This window comes from Lolium perenne, chromosome 5 (genome assembly GCF_019359855.2).
Source record: "Lolium perenne isolate Kyuss_39 chromosome 5, Kyuss_2.0, whole genome shotgun sequence".
Taxonomy (NCBI): Eukaryota; Viridiplantae; Streptophyta; class Magnoliopsida; order Poales; family Poaceae; genus Lolium; species Lolium perenne.
In genome coordinates, this window is record NC_067248.2 from 260,198,525 (window position 1) to 260,212,110 (window position 13,586).

Here is a 13,586-nt window from a genome sequence, read left to right on the forward strand (position 1 = left end):
TCTGCTGAAAACAGCGTTAGTCCGTGTTAGTTGCATCCAAAATACACAAATTAGAGGCAAAACAATAGCAAAAGTGTTCGGGAAAGTAGATACGTTTTGGACGTATCAACTCCCCCCAAGCTTAGCTTATTGCTTGTCCTCAAGCAATTCAGTTAACAACTGAGCGATAAAAGAACTTTCACGAACACATTTGCTCATATGATGTATATATTCTCATGATATGGCTAATACTTAAGCAGTTCATAATGAGATACATGCAAATAAGATCATCTAACAGCTATGTCAATCATGGAGAGGTACCAACAATTAATAATAATCATCATGAATCATGTATATAAACAGGATTGCAATGTTCATAAGAGAGTATGCTAAAGTGGTATCTCGCTTGCCTGTATTTGATTGGCAAAACATAAATGCCCGGGCACCTCTGGAGTTCATAGAAAGACTAGAAGTAGTGATTGTCAAAGATAAAAGCATCAAAGTTATACCACAATCAATCATATTTTGAGACAAGCATATTATACTAAGAATGACAGTTGTGCTCTCAAGATAGTGCTCAAAGAAATAATGGAGACACAACATAAAAGTAAAAGATTGACCCTTCGCAGAAGGAAGCAGGGATTAACATGCGCTAGAGCTTTTTATTTTTGAAATCAGGAGTAAAATTATTTTGAGAGGTGTTTGTTGTTGTCAACGAATGGTAATGGGTACACTAACTACCTCGCCAACCGGACTCCCAAGAGCGGCTCCCATGAATTACTTGCATATTTATGTGGCACTCCTTCCAACCTTTCTTGCACAAATCATGGCTAACCGAATCCTCGGGTGCCTGCCAACAATCTCATACCATGAAGGAGTGCCTTTTTATTTTAGTTTTATTATGATGATGACACTCCCCCCAACCTTTGCTTACACAAGCCATGGCTAACCGAATCCTTCGGGTGCCGTCCAACAATCACAAACCATGGAGGAGTGTCTATTTAGGTTAATTAATTTGGGACTGGGAATCCCGTTGCCAGCTCTTTTTGCAAAATTATTGGATAAGCGGATGTGCCACTAGTCCATATGAGGGTCCATCAAAAGTAAATGACAAGGTTGAAAGCTAAACACCACATACTTCCTCATGAGCTATGAAACATAAACACAAATTGAGAAGCATTTTGAAGGTTTTAAAGGTAGCGCATGAGAATTTACTTGGAATGGTTTGAAATGCCATGCATAGGTATTTATAGTGGACACTTTAGAACAACTTGGTTTCAGGTGTTTGGAAGCACGAGCAGCGTTCCCGCTCAGTACAAGTGAAGGCTAGCAAAAGACTAGGGAGCGACAAATCAAGAGAGCAGTAACTGTCATAATCATGCTTGCGGCAAAATAAATTAACGGAGGCATAAAAGTGATACAAGAACTCTGAAGCAATATAGATCATCGAGGCTTAATTGACTTTTGTTCAGTCATATGCATGCGTGAGCATGTGCCAAGTCGATATAAATGAATTATTCAGAGGAGGATACCACAATGCCATACTTACTTATGAATAAAACAATGCAAGCAAACATCCATGACATGCTACTCATATTAATAAATTGGAGCTAAACATGAGAGATCATAAACTACTAGACTTTCTCAAATAACATATACCTCACATGAACCAACTAAGCATGCTCACATGGATGAGTATATGTACAAAAATGAAAACAAATAGAGTTCATACCAGCCTCTCACCACAATCCAATTGTCGTAGATCGTCATTATTGCCTTTCACTTGTGTAGCTTGGATAATATGAAATGAAAACCACGCTCCAGCCACCGAAGACCATTGAACTCATAATGAACTTTACAAACCAAAGAAGAACAGCAAATATTTTTGGTGTTTTCGAATTAAAAACAAGAACAAAAGGAAATAAGCAAACAAAGCAAAATCTTTTTGGGTTTTCTTATAGCAAACTAGCAATAGCAAATAAAGCGAAACAAATGCAAGAAACCAAAGCAAATAAATTATGAAGAGAAACAACAGAAATATTTTTGGTCTTTTTGTGTTTTGGGAAGGAAACAAAGCAAAAACAAGAAATAGCAAACTAGAAAACTCGCATAAACACAAAGCAGCAGAAATTCGTCAAACTTGACATCAGTACAGTACTCGATTTTTAATAAATTCTTCCACTGCTCAAATCGAAAAATGTTCAACTAATGAAAGTTAGATAACAACCTGGGGAACATGCACAAAAATTTTCTTTGCAAAATACTGTTCTGGCTATTTTTGAGAATTTTTACGGTAACAGTCCAGAATCTGTTTTCAGGCAGCACTTCCCCAAATATCATCTTCCTCTCATTAGAAAACCACTCAAACGAACAAAACAAGTATATACAAGTATCCAGCAATCATAATATGCAAAGAATGAGTGATGCTGGTATACCTCCCCCCAAGCTTAGGCTTTTGGCCTAAGTGGAGTTCAATCCCATCGAGACCATGAAGTAGCATCTCCGTAGTACGACGAAGATGAATCATATTCCGGGTATGTGCTAGAAGAAGCACCCGGATACGTGACGGTGTAGTCGTAGGAGGGCTCGGCATCCTCGGAGTCATGCTACTGGTGGAATTCTTGTATCTTCATATGTTCATCCACCTCCTCCTTAGTGCGCGACCATGATTGCCTGTCAATACTGAACAAACCTGGCTGGGGAAGAGGGATTTCCTTCTCATCCCCATCAGCAAACAACAGTCTATAGACCATATTATCTAAAGTGGAATCAGTGGTAACAAAATGACGACTCTTCATAGCAACAATATCAAGTCTCATAGGGGTTAATGGCACATCATTAGGATCAAGAGGAAGTCTTAAATGTGTTAAAATGCGCAGTGCAATAGTTCCTCCAAAAATAGGCCCCCTATTAGACAGGCGGCGAGCAATAAGAGAACCAAGATGATATGATGTCCGACCAGTAAGTGCAATATTCAAGAAAGCAAGATGGTAACTAGAAATATTGCTAGTGTTCTCCCTACCAAGAATGCTAGTAGCAATGTAATATGCAAAATACTTAATGGCGGGGAGTTGAATGTTCCTTATCTTGCCACGCTGAATGGTGCGACAATCATCATCGGTGATCCCTTGATAGAGCTCCAACAGGTCCCGGGGGTTGTCATCAATCCTCCTTGCTGTACCTACAGGGGCAATATCCAATGCACGACAAAAATCTTCCAATTCCATAGTAACAGGATTACCATAGATCTTGAATGCAACTGTCGGCTCATATTGCGTGTTGTTGAACTTGAAGCTCTCGACGAAAATTTTGGTGAGCACGTAGTATTGCTCCCTTTCGTCTCCCATGTAGGTGGTTAAGCCCGCCTTGTTGACAAGGGTGAAGAAATCATCCAATATCCCTGCATTTGTCAGAAAATCATAACATGGGAAGGATGAAGCATTAGGAGCCCCATTGTCCTCTTCGGGCGCGAAGCTAGGCGCGATGATATCCTCCTTGTACGATCGCCTAATTCGGGTGGCGGCCCTAGAAGGCCTCCCGGTGCTGGTTGTTCCTCTCTTGAACAATTCTCCAAAGTTAAACTTCTTCATCTTTCTTTTCTGAAATTTTTCAACAAACAATATAAAATTTGATTGGGTGACATATAATCAAGGGGAACTACTATAGAAACTTGCTAGAGTACTAATCATGCATCAAAACTAGTTTATACAACTTAGAACAAGCATGCAAGCTCACTAAACATGTTACCTACAGCAGCTAAATACTCAAGATATACTCAACCAAACAAAATTCTACTTGGATAGGCGGAGGAGTCACATACCGGAGAGCAAATGTGCCAAATTTCAGACATAAATCTGGGCTGAGCAAAGAGATCGAAAATCCTGAGCTCTTGAGCAAAAACGCGAGTGAGAGAAAGCTGGTTCGAGTTTTTTCGGGAGAGAGAAGATGCTGGGAGAAAGAGATGAAGTAGTGGGGCAAGGAGGGGCCCACACCACAGGGTGGCGCGCCCCCCTCCTTGGCCGCGCCGGCCTGTGGTGTGGCACCCTGGGGTGCCCCACAGGTCATCCTCTGGTGCTCCCAGGTGCCTCTTCGAAAAATAGGACCAACGGTATAATTTTTGTGAATTTTTGAAAACTTTGAAAAATGCACATTTCTGGGTATTAAGTTTATTATTACTGGCCAGGAATTTTTTTTGAAAACTCTAATTAAGTAAGGAACTTTGCAAATCAAAAGTGCTACAGCAAATAAAACAAGTGGAGGAAGAAAGAGATGTTGTTTACCTCCTCTATGCATATAAAAGGTATTCGTTAACAAGGTTGATCAAGTCTTGCCACCGAATAATTTTTACATAGCATATGAAGAAATAAACCTCAAATCAATCATGTTACCTTGAATTGTATTGATATGGATCCAATCATAAGATTTTGAAAACCTTCTTTAGGCTCATATATAGGACAATCAATAGTTCCAACTTTGATAGTTCTCACATTAGAAATAGTATTGACTCCACATACTTTATCAATCTTCTTGGGGAAATAAACAGTATGCTCCTTATCATCAACATTGAAAGTAACCTTCCCTTTATTGCAATCAATAACAGCCCCTGCGGTGTTAAGAAAAGGTCTCCCAAGAATAATAGACATATTATCATCTTCAGGCATTTCCAACACAACAAAATCAGTTAATATCAAGCAGTTAGTAGTAACTTGAACAGGAACATCCTCACATATACCAACAGGAATAGTAGTAGATTTATCAGCCATTTGCAAAGATATATCAGTAGGTATCAATTTATCTAAATAGAGTCTCTTATAAAGAGAAAAAGGCATAATGCTAACACCGGCTCCCAAGTCACATAGAGCAGTTTTAACATAATTATTCTTAATAGAACAAGGAATAGTAGGTATACCTGAGTCGCCCAACTTCTTCGGCACTTTGCCATTAAAAGAGTAATTAGCAAGCATAGTGGAAATCTCCTCATTGGGGATTTTCCTCTTGTTAGTAACAATATCTTTCATATACTTTGAATAAGGAGGCAATTTAATAGCATCAGTCAAAGGGATTTGCAAGAATAAAGGTTTCATCCAATCACAAAATTTATTATAGTGTTCTTCTTCCTTTGATTTTAATTTCTTAGCAGGAAAAGGCATTTGCTTTTGCACCCAAGGCTCTCTTTCATTACCATGTTTCTTAGCAATAAAATCTTCTTTAGTATACTTTTTATTTTTATCATGCTTTTCAGGTTCATCTTCTTCCTCTTTTTTATCAGAAGCATCATTCTTATCATTATCATTATTATTATCATGATCATTACCACTTTCAGTTTCAGCATCGGAAATAGAAATACTATTAGGATCATTAACAGGTTCAGAGGATTCTACAACATTTTTATGTTTTTTCTTCTTTTTCTTCTTAGAATGAGCACTAGGTTCAATTCGTTGAGAATCTTGTTCAATTCTTTTGGGGTGCCCTTCAGGATATAGAGGATCCTGGGTAGAGACACCACCTCTAGTTGTTACTTCATAAGCATGTTTCTCTTTAGAATTATTATTCAGCAAGTCATTTTGCACTTTAGTGAGTTGATCAATTTGAGTTTGAATCATTTGAAAATGTTTAACAAGCACCTTAACATCATTGGAGGTTCTCTCCACAATATCATGCAAATTGCTAATAGCTTGAGAATTTTCCATTAGATGATTTTCTACTCTCATATTGAAATTTTCATGCTTAACAATATAATTATCAAACTCAACTAAGCATTGCGCAGGAGGTTTTGAATACGGAATATCTTCCCTAGTAAAGCGTTGAAGGGAGTTTACCTCAATCATGGGTGAAGGGGGAATTATCTCACATATATCTTCTATAGGAGGTAGATTCTTCACATCTTCGGATTTAATACCTTTCTCCTTGAGAGACTTCTTAGCTTCCCGCATATCATCATCATTCAATTCAATTAAACCCCTCTTCTTCAATATTGGCGTTGGAGTTGGTTCAGGTGTTTCCCAATCATCATGATTCCGGCTTATTCTAGCCAATAAATCTTCAGCTTCTTCTGGAGTTCTTTTCCTGAAAACACAACCAGCACAACTATCCAAATATGCTCTAGATTCAATGGTTAGTCCACTATAAAATATATCAAGTAGATCATTCTTTTCTAAATCATGTCCAGGTCGAGCTCTGATAAGAGAACAAAATCTTGCCCATGCCGCAGGCAATTTCTCTTCATCTCCCTGATCAAATCTGTAAATTCTCTGTAAAGCAGCATGTTGAGCACTAGCAGGAAAGTATTTTCAAAAGAAAACATCACGCAACTCAGTTGGATTTTTAATAGAACCAGGAGGCAAATTATTATACCAAGTTTTAGCGTCATCCTTTAATGAGAAAGGAAAATTTTTAGCGACAAAGTAAGTACGCATCTTGACATCATCAGAAAACAAGCTACTCATAGAAGAAAGTTCAATCATGTGTTCTACAGTACTTTCTTTTTCAGTACCACAAAAGGGTGTTTTCTCTACAATAGCTATATGAGATAGATCAAGAGAAAAATCATAATCTTTATCCTTAATGCATATAGGAGATGTGGCAAATTTAGGATCAGGAGATAGCTTATGTTTAACAGTATATTGTGCGAGAAACTTTTTAATGTTTCTTGCATCAGTAATAGAATTGCATTTATCAATAAAATCATCATTAAGCTCCACATAATCTTCATCGGGATGATCACTAGAATAATCAAGTTCAGGTGAATTAACATGTGTAGTGGCATTTTCATTAGGAGTTTCAGCATTTTCAATTTGTCTAGACCTAGCAATTGTAGCATCTAGAAAAGATCCCAATGAACCACTATCATCAAGCACAGCAGAAACATTATCAATATTATGAGAGTTTTCAGATTCAGCAGACGTACCAGCTTGTGGCGGTGAAACAAGTTGACTTATCACAGATGGTGAATCAAGTGTAGCGGAGGTACTCAGAATTGTACCTTTTCTTGTAGTGGATGGTAATATGGCGACTTTAGAATCGCGAGGTTTACCCATGATGGAGAATTTGCAGCGAACAATATTAATCCAAGTGAACTTCCAAGTAAAGCTATGCTCCCCGACAACGGCGCCAGAAAACGGTCTTGATAACCCACAAGTATAGGGGATCGCAGCAGTCTTCGAGGGTAGTATAACCCAATTTATTGATTCGACACAAGGGGAGACAAAGAACACTTGGAAGCCTTAACAGCGGAGTTGTCAATTCAGCTGCACCTAGAAACAGACTTGCTCGCAAGAGTTTATCAGTAGTAACAGTTTTATAGCAGTAGCAGTAGTGAAATAACAGCAGCAGAGTAACAAAGACAGCAGTAGTGATTTTAGTAAACAGCAGGATTAAAATACTGTAGGCAGGGGGACGGATAACGGGCGTTGCATGGATGAGAGAAACTCATGTAACAATCATAGCAGGGCATTTGCAGATAATAATAAAACGGTGTCCAAGTACAAAGCAATCAATAGGCATGTGTTCCAATTATAGTCGTACGTGCTCGCAATGAGAAACTTGCACAACATCTTTTGTCCTACCAGCCGGTGGCAGCCGGGCCTCAAGGGAAACTACTGGATATTAAGGTACTCCTTTTAATAGAGTACCGGAGCAAAGCATTAACACTCCGTGAACACATGTGATCCTCACGTCACTACCATTCCCTCCGGTTGTCCCGATTTCTGTCACTTCGGGGCCATCGGTTCCGGACAGCGACATGTGTATACAACTTGCAGGTAAGATCAATAAACAATGAATATCATGATGAAATAATAACATGTTCAGATCTGAGATCATGGCACTCGGGCCCTAGTGACAAGCATTAAGCATAACAAGTTGCAACAATATCATCAAAGTACCAATTACGGACACTAGGCACTATGCCCTAACAATCTTATGCTATTACATGACCAATCTCATCCAATCCCTACCATCCCCTTCGGCCTACAGCGGGGGAATTACTCACACATGGATGGGGGAAACATGGCTGGTTGATGGAGAGGCGTTGGCGGTGATGATGTCGATGATCTCCTCCAATTCCCCGTCCCGGCGGAGTGCCAGAACGGAGACTTCTGGTTCCCGCGACGGAGTTTCGCGATGTGGCGGCGTTCTAGAGGCTTTCTGGCGACTTCGACTTCTCTCTGTGCGTTTTTAGGTCGAAGGCATTATATAGTCCGAAGGAGGGCGTCGGAGGCCGGCCGAGGGGGCCACACCATAGGGCCGCGCGGCCCCCCCTAGCCCGCGCCGTCTTATGGTGTGGGGCCCTCGGGCCTCCACCTTATTTGTCCTTCTAGCTCCGTCAGTATTCTGGGAAAATAGGGCCTTCCGCATAAATTCCGAGGATTTTCCCGAAAGTTGGATTTCTGCACAAAAACGAGACACCAGAGCAGTTCTGCTGAAAACAGCGTTACTCCGTGTTAGTTGCATCCAAAATACACAAATTAGAGGCAAAACAATAGCAAAAGTGTTCGGGAAAGTAGATACGTTTTGGACGTATCAGCCGACATCTCTTCAGGTAACTCCAGTTGATAAGATACTTCGCCTCAGCGACTCAGAACTTTGAAGGGTCCGACATATCGGGGTGCGAGCTTTCCTTTCAGCTGAAATCTCTGCATTCCTTTCAAGGGGGATACCTTGAGATAGACGAAGTCTCCGATCTCGAAGGTCATCTCTCGGCGTCTCTTGTCGGCGTAGCTCTTCTGTCTTGATTGCGCCGTCTTGAGGTATTCGCGGATCTTGTGTACTTTCTCTTCGGCTTCATGAAGAACATCTGGTCCAAAGACTTGGCTTTCTCCGACTTCCGACTAGTTCAGGGGGGTACGACACTTTCTTCCGTACAAGGCTTCAAAAGGGGCCATCTGTAGGCTGGCTTGGTAGCTGTTGTTGTAAGAGAATTCTGCATAAGGCAAGAAGTCTTCCCACTTGGATCCATATTCCAGTACACATGCTCTCAGCATGTCCTCCAGTATCTGATTAACTCTCTCTGTCTGTCCGTCGGTCTGAGGGTGATAGGCGGTGCTGAAATTCAGACGGGTCCCTAGTCCTTCGTGCACTTTCTGCCAGAATCTTGAGGTGAACTGTGGTCCTCTGTCTGACACTATCGACTTCGGGGTTCCGTGCAGGGCGACTATTCTGGAGATGTACAGTTCAGCTAACTTTGGGCCTTGGTACGTGGTCTTGACGGCGATGAAATGGGCTACCTTGGTCAGTCTATCGACAACTACCCAAATTGAATCATTGCCTTTGCTGGATTTGGGCAGACCTGTGATAAAGTCCATTCCTACGGAGTCCCACTTCCATTCCGGGATCTGTAGGGGTTGAAACAGTCTTGCGGGTCGTTGATGTTCCGCCTTGACTCTCTGACTGATATCACACTTGGTGATGTAGCTGCCGATTTCTCTCTTCATTCCATGCCACCAGAATTGCTCCCTCAGGTCATGATACATCTTGGTACCTCCGGGGTGGATTGAGTAAAGGGTGTCATGGGCTTCTTGCAGGATGACTTGCTTCAAGTCTGAGTCCGATGGTACGCAGAGGCGTTCTTTGTACCAAAGAACTCCGGCTTCATCTACGGTGAATCCAGGGTCTTTTCCTGCGGCTATTTGTTTCTTGATCCCGTCGATGCTAGCATTGTCTTTCTGGGCTTCCTTGATCTGGCTAACCAAGGTGGGTTGCAGTCCTATGCTGGCTAGGAATCCTTCACTAACAAGTTCAAGTCTGAACTGTTCAAACTCTTGGTACAAGCTGGGCTGCTCGATTGCGATCATGGAGTTCAACTGAGACGGCAGTCGAATCAAAGCATCCGCTACCACATTGGCCTTGCCGGGGTGGTAGTGAATCTACATGTCGTAATCCTTGATCAATTCTATCCATCGGCGTTGTCTCATGTTCAGCTCCTTCTGGGTGAAGATATATTTCAGGCTCTTGTGATCGGAGTAGATCTCGCATCGATTACCCATGAGGTAATGACGCCAAACTTTCAAGGCTAGGACCACGGCTGCAAGCTCGATGTCATGGGTTGGGTAGTTCTGTTCATGTTGCTTGAGTTGTCTTGAGAGGTAGGATACAACTTTGTCTTCTTCCATAAGTACACATCCAAGACCAACCTTGGAGGCGTCGCAATATACGTCAAAGGGCTTGGTGATGTCTGGCATGATCAGGATTGGGGCTGAGGTCAGTCTACTCTTGAGCTGTTGAAAGCTCTCCTCACATTTGTCAGTCCATTCGAACTTCTTGTCCTTCTTTAGTAATTGGGTCATTGGTCGAGCGATGCTCGAAAAACCTTCAACAAATCTGCGGTAATATTCGGCTAATCCAAGAAAAGCGCGGACCTCGGTTTGGGTGGTTGGGGCTTGCCATTCCATAACAGTTTTGATCTTGGCGGGATCTACGGCAATTCCTCCTGCAGACAAGATGTGTCCCAGGAATCCTACTTCCTCCAACCAAAACTCACACTTGCTGAACTTGGCATACAACTGGTGGTGTCTAAGGGTTTCTAGGACAGTCTCCAAATGTTGTTCATGTTCCTCTTCGGACTTGGAGTAGATAAGAATCTCATCGATGAAGACAACGATAAACTTATCCAAAAAGTTCATAAAGATCTTATTCATGAGATTCATGAAATAAGCGGGGGCATTGGTTAATCCAAACGACATGACGTTGTACTCATACAACCCATATCTGGTGGTGAAGGCAGTCTTTGGAATGTCGGTGGCTCGGATCTTTAGCTGATGATAACCAGTTCTAAGGTCTATCTTTGAGAAAACTCTGGCTCCTATCAACTGATCAAACAGGTCTTCTATCTTGGGTAGGGGGTATTTGTTTTTGATGGTGACATCGTTAAGCTTACGATAGTCCGTACATAAACGAGTGGCACCATCCTTCTTGTCCACAAACAAAACGGGTGATCTCCAGGGGGATGCACTAGGTCGAATCAGACCTTTGGCTAACATATCATCTATTTGTTTCTTTAGCTCCACGAGCTCTGTGGGATTCATGTTGTAGGCTCTCTGCGCTATAGGTCCAGTTCCGGGGATTAACTCGATGATAAACTCGATATCCCGATCCGGGGGCATACCAGGTAGATCATCCGGAAACACATCAGGGTATCGACAAACGACCCTGATTTGATCCAGAGTTGGCTTGGCTACACCTTGGTTACAGGTAAATTTTCTGGGTAGTCTTTCAGATACATGTTCTACTAGGACACCGGTGCTGCTGGTCATGGTTGTGGCTTTCTTTGCACAGTCAATCAAACCATCGTGTTTTGACGTCACTACAAGAAATCTGCCATAACTTGACAAAATAGAGGTGTCACTGAAACGTCAATAATGGCTACTTGTGACGTTACGGTGACGCTTTTCAAAACGTCGAAAGCTGGGAGTCAGCAGTGACTGCTTAAGACGTTCCACTTGAAAACGTCGTAGAGCTTTGTGACGTTTTAAAATGTCACTGACGGCATGACGTTCCCAAAACGTCATGGGCACCTGCCCCCGAGTCCAGCGTGGCAATCCGACGTGGAAAAATTATGACAAAACCAAAACGTCTTAATTCGAAATCAGCCCAGTCCAATTCTGTATTCTACATGGGCCGAGCCCAATAATTCCAGCCTTTTACCATAATCATTGGCCTTTGTTTTGGTCCATTTCTGTTTTGGGCCTTAGCCGTTTTGCACCCTTTTTCTATTTTGGGCCTCACCATTTTTCCAGCCTTTCTCTATTTAGGCCTTAGCCTTTTACGATCCATTTATTCTTGGGTTGGTCAGGTTTATATTAACAAGATTAGACAATATATAAACATCAACACATGATGAAATCATCCATATAAGAGCAGTAACTAAATATATTACAATATTTCCACAAATCAGATATATATACAAGAAAGACATTGACAACAGATTCATATTTGTACTACAGTAACCCATTGCATTGTAGTGATCTCTGCTCAGTACTTGTTATTGTGTCCAGTGCCACCCCAAAGACATCCTGGGAAAAACGAGCAGTTCCAGATTCAGTTCCAGATTCACATTACAGGGACATTCAGTAACAAGTTGCATGTTTAATCTCAGCTGCAACACAAAATAAAGAGAAGAAATGTAAAACAAGTTGTTGCTTATTATAGATGGCATATAATACAATAGAAGGAATTAAATAGCAGAAAGAACTGAACTGCATGGATTGTATAGTTGAAACCAGTTTTGCTGCATACAAAAAATACCAACAGGTGGTTCATTAGCACATAGCACTGCAGTTCTGAACGTTTCAGTTCAAAAAAATAAGAACACTGAAGTCAACATAGCCTTAAATAAAGTAAACACGGTATAGTGAGAAAGTATCTGCTGTGTCTACTTACACCACAAAACTAATGTTTATGAAGTCAGGAACACGCCCTTTTTGTTGATTAATTGAGTAACTAATGTTGTGAACAGATGCTGTCAATGGAATAAACGGCACCATAATTACTTATGGACAGGTATGTGTTACTGCAGACACCAGCGTACACAAATGTTTAGATAAACCCTTTGCGTGTTAAAGGCCTACTACAGTCTCAAACATACCCTAAACATTGCATATGAAATGAGATGCTTCTACCTGTAACAGTGCTAACATTACATTTGAAATTCATATTTGTACAGACTGGAGCTGGAAAAACTTATAGCATGGAGGTAAAGAGAACATCCATGGGCTTAAATTTATGTGATGATTACTGAATGTGTCTCTTCAGCGTTGGCCTCACGTATTTGTTTAATTTGCATCTTGGCAGGGGCCAAGCATCTTGCACTGCAATGAGCTGAAAACTGGACTGGTTCTGCGAGTTGTAAATGGTCTTTTTGATTGTTTAAGAACATCAGAAAACATTACTACTTGGACTGTGAAGTTGTCAATGGTAAAAACACCATCCTCATATGCTGTTTTTAGATTCACTTTTATAGGTCTTCACTTACATTGATTTACGGTTTCTCAGGTGGAGATATATTTGGAAAAAGTAAGGTGAGAATCTGCTTGATGTTTGCGTATGAATCCTGTGTAGAGTTTCTGTTGTAACAAAATCCTAACTTTAGTTTGGCAGTTACACAAATATAGCCTATGTATTGCAAGCATGAACAAGCTACTCTTCTTAAATAAATAGCACACACTAACCAAATAAATACAGTAGTCCCAGATTCTATTGCGCGTTAAATTTCATACAGACACCTCCGCAAACTGGTCTAGGGTGCCAGATCCCAGCCGGCACATCAACTCAAAAAGCACGTCAAAGTCGGCATTGGGATTTTGTCAAGAGCGGTACAGACAGGTACAGGGAACAAGAGCTTGTTGAAGGAGATATGCCCTAGAGGCAATAATAAAGTGGTTATTATTTATATCTTTATGTTTATGATAAATGTTTATATATCATGCTAGAATTGTATTAACCGAAACATTAGTACATGTGTGATATGTAGACAAACAAGAAGTCCCTAGTATGCCTCTTAAACTAGCTTGTTGATTAATGGATGATTAGTTTCATAATCATGAACATTGGATGTTATTAATAACAAGGTTATATCATTGTGTGAATGATATAATGGACACACCCTATTAAGC

General features: G+C 41.0%; 1 long non-coding RNA gene across 1 annotated transcript; it reads left to right on the forward strand.

Moving 5' to 3' along the window:
* The first annotated feature begins 12,426 nt into the window (after positions 1 to 12,426).
* Positions 12,427 to 13,254, forward strand: LOC127298393 (uncharacterized). Its single transcript, XR_011746159.1, has 4 exons — positions 12,427 to 12,474; positions 12,638 to 12,667; positions 12,766 to 12,888; positions 12,967 to 13,254. It is a non-coding gene; the product is annotated as an uncharacterized lncRNA (long non-coding RNA).
* The last annotated feature ends 332 nt before the right edge of the window (positions 13,255 to 13,586 follow it).